Here is an 11,130-nt window from a genome sequence, read left to right as displayed (position 1 = left end):
TTATGGTGCTTATAAATGACCCAATTTCTTCATTTATCCTTTTTCCGACGCGATATAGTTTCTCGTCTCCTTGTTGATATCAATCCAATTCTGCTTCCCGTGAGTGGCAGGTTGACACCTCATAATTTGAGTTGTATTCCATAAGACCATATCAAGCTTATTCTTTTCGTTGTTGGTTTTCCAACAACTCCGTTCTAGCGTTTGTGGTAAGCATGCTCCCTCAAGACCTTGTTTCCCTTCGTTCACTTCATTCCATTCTTACTTTTGTTCCGGAGGCCTTGTCATGTTGCACTTTTCAACCCATAATCTCATTTTGGCAAAGACCATGTTTTGATCGTGTTTATCCTTTTAACCGGAGCATTGTGTCCCTTTTTCTCAAGCTCTTTCATGTTATCTAGTTTTTCATCTCTTCTAAACCGGAGTGATGTCCGAGATCTTTCTTACCCCTTGTTCCATTCATTCAATAGTTACAGAGGCAGTGTATTGTGATTTCATCAAGTATCTTCTCATCTTATCAAGTTCTTATTTAATTCCTTTTCTTTTCAATCAGAGTGCTGCCCGAAGTTGTTCTCCCTTCTTCCTCTTTTCTAACGGAGTGTTTTCAGCTTCGATCATCTCCGTTGTTTTCTTTTCTCAAAATGGATTAACCTTTTCAAGGTTCATGGTTTCACTCGTTTGTCAAAGAAGCAACTTAGTTTTACCTCTTCTCTTTCTCTTCCGTTTTCCCTCTGGTGCCATTCTAGATCTCGGGACGAGATCCTCTCGTAGTGGTGGAGGGTTGTGACGCCCTGAGACCGATGTGCCAGGTGTCTTCTAGTTATTCGCCGTCGTTGCCATGTCATTCACTTGTGTGTTGCATCTTGTCATTGGATCATATGCATTGCATCATCATGTTTTCAAAACTTGCATCCGTTCAGGTTTCCCCAGTTCTCTCTGTTGTCCGTTCCGAGTCCAGACACACTTGCACGCGCCCGCGGCATGTCCAAAATAGTATTTTATAAGTGGTCGGAAAATGTTCTCGGAATGGGATGAGAGTTGACGTGTGGTCTTATTTTAGTGTAGCTAGACCGCCTGTCAAGTTTCATCGCATTCGGAGTTCGTTTGATGCCCCAACGGTTAACTATAGCGACATTATAGTCGGTCATACGTCGGACGTTTTCGTTCTCCGAAAACTGTTGTCGGGTTTTCCCTCTCTTTCCTCTCTAGCCCTTCTACACAGCCACCTAGGCCCAGCCTACTCCTCCTCATGCCTGGAGCCGTCCGATCGCGATCCGAGGGTCCGAAAACGGATGAAAACCCCTAACCCTAGACCCCTGCCTATTTAAGAAGCCCCCCTTGCCATTTTTGGGCATCCCTAGCCTTCCACCTACCTCTAGCCCCCTCGCCATCAATTTCCGCGCTGCTCCAGCCCCTCCTCGCCACTTGGCGCCGCCCAACAGGGCCGGCCGCCACCTGCGCCACGGCTCAGGACCGCTCCCGCGCCTCCACGTCGCCCCTGGTCTCTCCACGTCGCCGCGAAGCCCGCGGGCCCACCAGGACCCAAATCGGGGCCCTGGAAGCCCATCTGCGCCTGATCCCGAGTCAGCGCCTACTCGCTCCTGCTGCACCTCCTCGATCCGATCTGGATCGGGAGGGAGGCCGCCGCTCGATGCTCCCGCAAGGCCCGCCGGCCACCGGAGCCCACCACATCGCCGGCGACCCTTACTCCGCGACGTCGCCCAGGTCGCGTTCCCGGCCGCCAGCTCCTCCCTTCCTCCGTTTCTATTCCTCCTTCCCTTATAGCTTGCTCTCTCTCTCTCTAGTCATACACAGCGCCGCCGCTCGGAGTTCCTCGCTGCCGCCCAGCTTCCGGCGTCATCCGGATTCGCCGGATCTGGCGTCCCCCGCCCCGGATCCGCCTCCCGCTCCGTTCCCTGGCCTCCGCTTCATCCCATGCTGCCCTCGTCGGAGAACCACACTGCCGGCTCGTCTTGCATCATGGGGAGGACGACAACCGCGCCAGCGCTCCCCTGTCTCGTCTTCGCCATGGGCCTCCACCGCCAAGGCCAGTTCGCCCCGGCCCAGTTCCACAACGCCAGCCGGATTCGGCCTCAAGGCCGATGTGAGCCGCCCTCCAAATCCCCTCTTCCTGTTGGGCCAACAGGATTCGGCCCATGTAGCATTTTTTCCCTCGAGACGAATTTAGCTAATATTCCTGAGACGGTTGTTTTGCAGAAAACCCCTTCATGATCATTCATTTAATAACTTCACAACCGTGCATCGGATCTAAACAATTTATATATGTAACCTGATTAGAATTTCATCTAGTTTCACAATATCCAACTTTCATGCATGTTTAAAATGTTTAAAATGCTGTTTGTGTAACTTTGTCCATATGCCATGCTAAAATGGTTTAATGCATAACTAAATAACCGTAGATCTGTTTTTAACAAACTTTATATATAAATGGGGTAGAATTTTGCCTAGTTTAACATGGTGGCATCATCTTGCATGTTTAATAACTATAAAATATGGTTTAGGGCAGAACAGGACCAAACCTAATATATGCACATGGGGATTTACCGGAATTGTTGTTCGTTGTTTCCGGCCTCATTTAAACTTGCCTAGATAGGTAGTTTTCTTTTGCTTCACCCTCTTGCCATGTTTAACAACATTTAATATTGTTGGGTACATAAACGAGATCGAACTAAATAACTTGTCGTGGTGTTTCGTCAATATGCAACTCGTTGCATAATGAGCTCCACTTAATTTGTAGGATTGTTTGTGCACTTTGCCATGCCATGCTTCATTAAACCGGACATGCATCATACTTGATTGTGCATCATGCCATGATTATGTGTTGGTTGTTTACTATGTTGTGTGCTCCTTTCCGGTGTTGCTTCTTCGGGTTGGTTCCGATAACGTCGTGTTGTGAGGATTCGTTCGACTTCGTCCGTTTATCTTCTTCATGGACTCGTTCTTCTTCCTTGAGGGATTTCAGGCAAGATGATCATACCCTCGAAATTAATTCTATCTTTGCTTGCTAGTTGCTCGCTCTTTTGCTATGCCTATGTTACGATGCCTACCACTTGCTTGTCATGCCTCCCATATTGTTGAACCAAGCCTCTAACCCACCTTGTCCTAGCAAACTGTTGATTGGGTATGTTACCGCTTTGCTCAGCCCCTCTTATAGCATTGTTAGTTGCAGGTGAAGATTGAAGTTTGTTCCTTGTTGGAACATGGAGATGTTGTTCCTTGTTGGAACATGTTTACTTGTTGGGATATCACCATATATCTTATTTAATTAATGCATCTATATTCTTGGTAAAGGGTGGAAGGCTCGGCCTTATGCCTGGTGTTTTGTTCCACTCTTGCCGCCCTAGTTTCCGTCATATCGGTGTTATGTTCTCGGATTTTGCGTTCCTTGCGCGGTTGGGCTATTATGGGAACCCCTTGACAGTTCGCCTTGAGTAAAACTCCTCCAGCAATGCCCAACATTGGTTTTACCATTTGCCACCTAGCCTTTTCTTTTCCCTTGGGAGTCGCGCTCCTGAGGGTCATCATTATTTTACCCCCCCCCCCCGGGCCAGTGCTCCTCTGAGTGTTGGTCCAACCTGTCAGCTACCGGTGGCCACCAGGGGCAACTCTGGGCTGGCCTACCTGTACCTAGGATAATCTGAGTGTGCCCTGAGAAAGAGATATGTGCAGCTCCTATCGGGATTTGTCGGCACATTCGGGCGGTGTTGCTGGTTTACTTTACCTTGTCGAAATGTCTTGTAATCGGGATTCCGAGTTTGATCGGACCTTCCCGCTAGAAGGAATATCCTTCGTTGACCGTGAGAGCTTGTCATGGGCTAAGTTGGGACACCCTTGCATGGTTTTGAACTTTCGAAAGCCGTGCCCGCGGTTATGGGCAGATGGGAATTTGTTAACGTCCAGTTGTAGAAAACCTGAAGTTGACCTTAACTAAAATACATCAACCGCGTGTGTAACCGTGATGGTCTCTTTCCGGCGGAGTCCGGGAAGTGAACACGGTGTTGGAGTTATGCTTGACGTAGGTTGTTCTAGGATCACTTCTTGATCATACTTTTATCGACCGTGCTTTGCCTTCTCTTCTCACTCTCATTTTCGTATGTTAGCCACCATATATGCTAGTCGCTTGCTGCAGCTCCACCTCATACCTTTTACCTTACCCATAAGCTTAAATAGTCTTGATCGCGAGGGTGTGAGATTGTTGAGTCCCCATGACTCACGGATACTTCCAAAACCAGCTTGTAGGTGCCGATGAGTCCGTGCAGATGACGCAACCAAGCTCAGGAGGAGCTCGATGAAGATCTTGCCCTTTGTGTTGTTTCGTTCTAGTTGATCAGTAGTGGAGCCCAGTTGGGGTCGATAGGGGACCTTGTCGCATTTGGGGTTCTTCTTTTATTTTGGTTCCATAGTCGGACCTTGATTGTATCTGTTTGATGTAATGCTTTATTCATGTAATTGTGTGAAGTGGCGATTGTAAGCCAACTATGTATCCCTTTCCCTTATGTATTACATGGGTTGTGTGAAGATTACCTCACTTGCGACATTGCTTTCAATGTGGTTATGCCTCTAAGTCATGCTTCGACACATGGGTGACATAGCCGCATCGAGGGCGTGACAGCAGCTCCCTCTTCCCGGGCGTTGCTAGCTAGGTGTGTGTGAGTGATCGCCTGTGCCAGTGAAGGAGTTTATCTGCCTGTATGCATGAGGGCTCCTGGGGGGTTTTATAGGTCAACCCCCAGAGGTACAATGGTAATGTTACAAGGTCGTAGGGCCGGGTCGTCAGTGTCCAGGAACCCAGTGCTAGGACCCGCCGAGTACCAGGCATCACCGGGTTCCCCGAGCATGGGACCCACCGGGTACGGGGTCGGCCGTCTTGTCGATCGTCAGGGAGTGGCCGGGTTGAGTCGGCTACAGTGGCTCTTCATCAGGTCGCCGCTTGTTAGCGTCATTGGTGACGATGGGTGCACTGTTGCCACGGCGGCCCTGGTCAGCGGGTAGGTGGGGGCACTGTTGCCTCGTCCGGCTGACCAGAGGCATGGGCGGGGTTCTGCGGCTTCGGTCATCAGTTGGTGGAGACTCGTCCCATCGTACGGCTGGGATGGGACAGGAGCTGACCCTCGGCTGGGTTGGAGAACACGCCAAGGGAGGAGCTGGCTTGTTGGAGAAGTATTGGTATGCCGGGCTCGGCTGTCTTGAGCTGGTTGTTGGGGCCGAGTTGAGGATTAGGTCGGGTCGAGGGGCTTGGCCGGGTCGAGCAACCCGGCCAAGCGCAAGCCGGCTTGAGGGGCGATGCTGGCCACGTCGTTTTTGAAAAGGATCCGGGTTTCGTTGTCTGCCCGGGGTTCATCCCCCCGACAATCTCCATACCTAGTTCAATCTCGTTACCGGCAAGTCTCTTTACTCGTTCCGTAATACATCATCTTGCAACTTACTCCTTAGTCACTTTGCTTGCAAGCTTTTTGTGATGTGTATTACTGAGAGGGCCCAGAGATACCTCTCCGTCATACAGAGTGACAAATCCCAATCTCGATTCATGCCAACTCAACAGACACTTTGCGGAGATACCTGTAAAGCATATTTATGATCATCCAGTTACGTTGTGACGTTTGATAGCACACAAGGTATTTCTGCGATATCCAGGAGTTGCATTATCTCATGGTCGAAGGAATATGTATTTGACATTAAAAAAGCATTAGCAATAAACTGAACGATCATATGCTAAGCTAATAGATGGGTCTTGTCCATCACATCATTCTCCTAATGATGTGATCCCGTTATCAAGTGACAACTCATGTCCATGGTTAGGAAACCTTAACCATCTTTGATCAACGAGCTAGTCTAGTAGAGGCTCACTAGTGACACGGTATTTGTTTATGTATCCACACATGTATTTAAGTTTCCGATCAATACAATTCTAGTATGAATAATAAACCTTTATCATGAGTAAGGAAATATAATAATAATAACTTTATTATTGCCTATAGGACATATTTCCATCAAACTCTGTCACCATTCTTCCACAACAAACTTCTTAATGAGTGTAATGCACACTTGTATCAACGTCGTCAACTCCAGCTTAAAAGCAAGGCAAGGATTTCGACATCGTCGGTATCAGTGCAAAGATAACATCTTCAATAAGGAGATGATGGAAGTCTATCATTGTTGATTCCAACTAGGTAAGACTAGAATATGGGTTTTCACCCCGAATACAGAGTGGTGCTCTAATAACCAACTTGATAATTGTTCCACCCATTAAGGCTTCTCCGACGCGGACCCCTAAAACGAACGCGACGTCCGTGGACAGTGATACAGGAGCCGGTCGTCCAACCATGAGCGCATACATTTCAAACGTGATTTGAACAAACTAGATGATTTTCATTTAAACTGAAATAAAATCATTATATTTTTGACATATTTCAACTAAGAAAAAACGGACGACATTTTTAACCTAGTGTAAATGATTGTCAGTCGTGGCAGTGTTCGTGCCCCACGTCATGTCTTTCCCATGTCGGTAAGCTCACAGATTATGAGCCCAGGGAAGTGAAGTTGCGGGAGGGGAAGAATAAGACATGGGGTGTGGTCGTCCTAGGACCCAAGCCATGGTGGCGTCCCATGGCCTACTCTTCCTTGTCAGAGTCCACCGTGTCAACGGCGTCGGACGTGGATAGATCGGCCTCGTGGTTGTTGCAGCGGGGAGCAAACCGTGGTGGGGGCATGGTCGATACGGAGCTGGCGGCGTCTGCGGTCACCTGTGCCTCCTTTTCGTTTGCCTCCGTGCATATCCCCACGAAGAGGGTGTCTCTATCCGCCCATAGGACATCCGCGATGGATGTCATGAGCGCTACGCATGAACTGGTATAAGGCCCGCTGCTCATCTAGGAAGCCCGGATCTTCTGCGACCATGGCCGCGAGAGCATCATCCTTCTTGTGCTCGCCCGTGATTTTCCCCTCCATGAGCCGGTGCTCGTCAAGGAGCCGAAGATTGTTGCCCTGCTCCTCCTATGCCTGCCGGAATGCTAACACAGTAACACGGACGGCACCGGCTGCTGTTCCACCGTGACAGCGTTGAAGTGTGCCTTCGTGGGCAGGATGCCAGCTCATCCTCAGATGCCTCCTTCGTCGTTTAGTACTCGTCGCCGACCTCGAGCGAGCTCGTCGATAAGCTAACCTCTGTCCATCGTGTGGCTCAGCGGCTAACATGCAGGGGTTCGGCCCAATGCTCCTATCCTGAGCCAGGCTCCCGTACGCCACGCCCTGGGCGACGGCCGGCCCTGGCGGGTGTGCCACGCCATGGAAAGCAAGTGAAATAAGAGGTCCCCAAGGTCCGCACGTGTGTCACCACGACATCGATCGATCGATCGATTGTACCCTACCTATGCTTCTCGATCGGATGGAGACCAGACCAGAGACTAGCTGGACATGCAATTCCACGTCTTTTCTGCACGCGTGCATGTGTTTGAGTCGTGCAGACCAGGACGTACGGCGGCGGCGACGCTGATCGAATTACTTTGCTTCGACGTGGTGCTTAAAAAACAGTTCACATACGCCTAAACTCAGGCACAAATTTCAGCCGGAAATCTTAGCCACGTAAAGTACATAAGGAGATTCTCGATAAAAAAGAGAGGAACACACAAGTCCCAAGAGAATATTAATAGAGATTGATACCCAATACTAAGAATTTTCCCTGTCGCAAGGAAAGAAAATCCACTCCAGCCCATGTGGGGATGCTACTCTGCATAGCAGATTACTGCTACGAGTCCACGTCACACGTACAGCACACACGTCACTCTCGATTGGACGAGTTCATGGCGTCGACCGATCGATCACCAGCCAAGCGCCGGCAAGGCCCGGGGACGGCCGGGCGCGACCATGTTGCCGGCGGGGTCGTAGTTGATGACGCCGGAGAAGTCCGGCAGCTGGCACTTCCCTCCCATGAGGATCCCTTTCTGCCAGACGCAAGGCGGCGGGGACGCGTCGGCCCCTACGCCGCCGGGCTGCACCTGGTGGATGCTGATGACCGGGTCCGTCCTCCGGCGGCTCACGCTCGCCAGCGCGCGCCGCAGCCGCTCTGTCGCCGCCGCCCCCGCCCCCGAGTGCGACGCGCACAGCGCCAGCGCCAGCGCGCACACGGCCAGGAACGCCGCCGCCGCCGGCACCGCGGCCGCGATCACGCCGCTGTGGTGCAGGGCGAGGTGGCGCGACGCGCCGGCGGCGATCACGCCGTGAAGGCCGAGGTGGCGCGGCATTGCGTACTTGACAGTGCGGTGCTTTCCTGCCTGGAGTGACGAGAGACAGAGCTGCCTGGGCTGTGAGTGCTTCTTGGAGCGTGCCGGATTCTGTGCTTGTATATATAGAGGTGTGGCTGAGCAGAAGCAGATTGTTTGACTTTTTTTTTCGGAGTGGAGTTGTTTACGTGAGTGCAATCAACAGCTGCATTAGCATGGAGCCATGGAGCCGGTGGTGTTTGGAGAGTGGTTTGCCAGCTCTGCGTCTGCGAGGCCCAACTTCTACAAGTACTTGCTCCTAACTGAACCATCAGGTGCAAATTCCAGTGGATTGCCAGGATAGGTATGCAGCAGATGCCGATTAAAAGATGTACACCGATCAATATCCAAACTGAACGGATTCAAACTTCTAAGTTTCCGGTGTGAAATCCAAAAAATATGTAATTTAAAGGAAAAATGAATTCGAGGCATGCGCCGGACAAGCTTATTGTATGCAGACCGAACTTGTTTTTCTTTACCGGGAACAGCTATGCTCTCTTGAATTAACTCAACATGTCTATGTTTGGAAAGCATTTCCATTTAAGAAGTCAAATGCAGTTCAGTCTCTTTTTTTTTGGAAGAAGAAGAAGAAGATCCAGATCTATTAATATTCATCAGAAGTATAAAATATAATAATAAAATTTACCACCGAACGACCACCGCCTCCGCGCCAGAACGAGCCGTCAATGTGCCGCTATTGTCGCTCCCCTACCGGAGCCAGGTTGACCTTGCTAGTGTTAGTCGGGAAGTCTTTGCGTGCATGCTCCAAGGACCAGTTCCCTCGAACCATAGTCGTCATCATTGAACCCTTGAATAGATCTGAAGCAACTGACACCAAATCTCCTCATCGCACACATACAACCAGAAACTCTAACCTCACCACCCCAAAGAGTCGGCAAATCTAAGGCGGAGCTTTATCGACTACGTCCAGATGAACGAACTTGAGGAGGATCGGATGCCGAAAAATAAACTTGAAGAAGAAGTGCCGACATCTGCCAGAAAAAACCTAAGCTAAACGACTAGCCAGAGTGAAGGCCCTGGAATTCTTCTCCCCACCACTGACAGCTAAAGCGGTAGGTAGAGGGGAGGCGAATCCACAGGCTCGCCGGTAAAGTCTGGAGGAAAGAATTTGCCCTAGCCGACGAAGGAGAGAAAAGAAACACTTGAAGCAATTTAGACTTTCTAAAGAGTTTAGAACTTTTCTTAGACTAATAAGAAGCTCACGTTCCCATAGAAGGACCTCGGGTGAACGAACGTTCCCTCAGCAAAGCTCACGAGCGAACGACGATTTTCCTGAATTTTTGTCTAAAAAGACTACCTATCCAGTACAATTGACAGAAAAGACCGTCTCTAGATCAGATTGCCAGAAAAGACCACCTAATTCGTGGCGGCAGGCGCGCCAGCCAACACGTGGCGCCTGCCGCCACACGCGAAGGCGGCAGACCCTGCCGCCACGGTCCCAGGCGGCAAGTGGCCTGTCACAGGAAATCGTCGGGAGCGACCAGAACAAGACGGAACGGGATCAGTGGTGGGCCCAGCCGCCACATCAGGAGGCGGCAGTGCTGCTGAGGCCGCGAGTTCGACTGGAGCACGGGCCGTGTATAGCTGCGCTGAGCTGATCACGCCTCATCGCCTGACCGGAGTGCATGCGCAAGGGAGAGGTGCGTGCAGTGCAGTGCAGCTTTGCCTAGCTGAACAATCCACCGGTGTATTAGTCGCTAGTTGGATTTACCGCCGTAGCTTTTGGGCCTACACTGCCATGCATGCATGTGCTTGCCGTACGTCCTGATTAACCATCGCGGGGCTGCTGCAGTACATGCCGCCTCTGGGCGTGGCGGCATGGCCCGCCGGCCAGCAGTCCATCGCAGTTCCCGTTCCGTTGTGTTCTAGCCGATCCCAGCGATTCCTGTGACAGACGACCTGCCGCCTGGGCCTGTGGCGGCAGGCGCTGCCGCCACGGCGCGTGGCGGCAGGCGCCACGTGTCTGCTGCCGCGTTTGCCGTCACAAATCAGGTGGTCTTTTCTGGCAATTTGACTCAAAGGTAGTCTTTTTTATCAATTGCCCCGCGCAGGTTGTCCTTTTGAACAAAAAATCGATTTTCCTCTGCGTTTGCTCAAAAAATAGCTCGTAGGGAACGTTTAAGAGTTGTCATGCTAAAATAGAGAGATTTGTCGTCCTATGATAGATGGATTTTTCACGCTAATAAAAAAGTGACATGCTATAGAAGAAAGTTGACATACTACAGGAGAGAAAATTGCCATATGTTTCAAAGTATGACATGTTGTAGTAGTGATAATTACTTTTTTTTAACACAGTACAGAAAAAAAACACAATTATCCCTACTACAGCTGTCATGTGTTAGGATAAAAAGAAAAGAAAGTAGCCCTCATATTTAAAAATTGTCATGCTGCAACACAAGAGAAATGTCATGTTAGCAGAAGAGGATTATCATATTACAACAATAAATTGCTATGATACTATATATTACAACAATAAATTGCTATGATACTATAGAGAAAGTTTCCATGCAATTTGCCATGATACAAGACGGTTTCCTTACTACGCAGAAGCTTTCATACATGATTTTAGTAATTGTCATGCTTATATCATGGACGGATGCAAGAGAGGGAACATTGTACCTATGGGGATAGGCATGTATCACACTTTAAGATTCCTGCACATGATCAAACCCATTAGAGCAACTCTAGCAGATTCGCTATATTGCCCCGTACCGTAAAATAACCCCACTTTACTTGACCGGGACAAAAATTCATCCCGACCAGGTCTTGTAAAACGGGTCGTCCCGATTTTTTTTTGCGGCGAGCTCTAAAATTCGACCCGCAACCGGCAAAT

The sequence above is a fragment of the Triticum dicoccoides genome, chromosome 6A (assembly GCF_002162155.2).
Source record: "Triticum dicoccoides isolate Atlit2015 ecotype Zavitan chromosome 6A, WEW_v2.0, whole genome shotgun sequence".
NCBI lineage: Eukaryota > Viridiplantae > Streptophyta > Magnoliopsida > Poales > Poaceae > Triticum > Triticum dicoccoides.
This window is presented reverse-complemented; position numbering follows the sequence as displayed.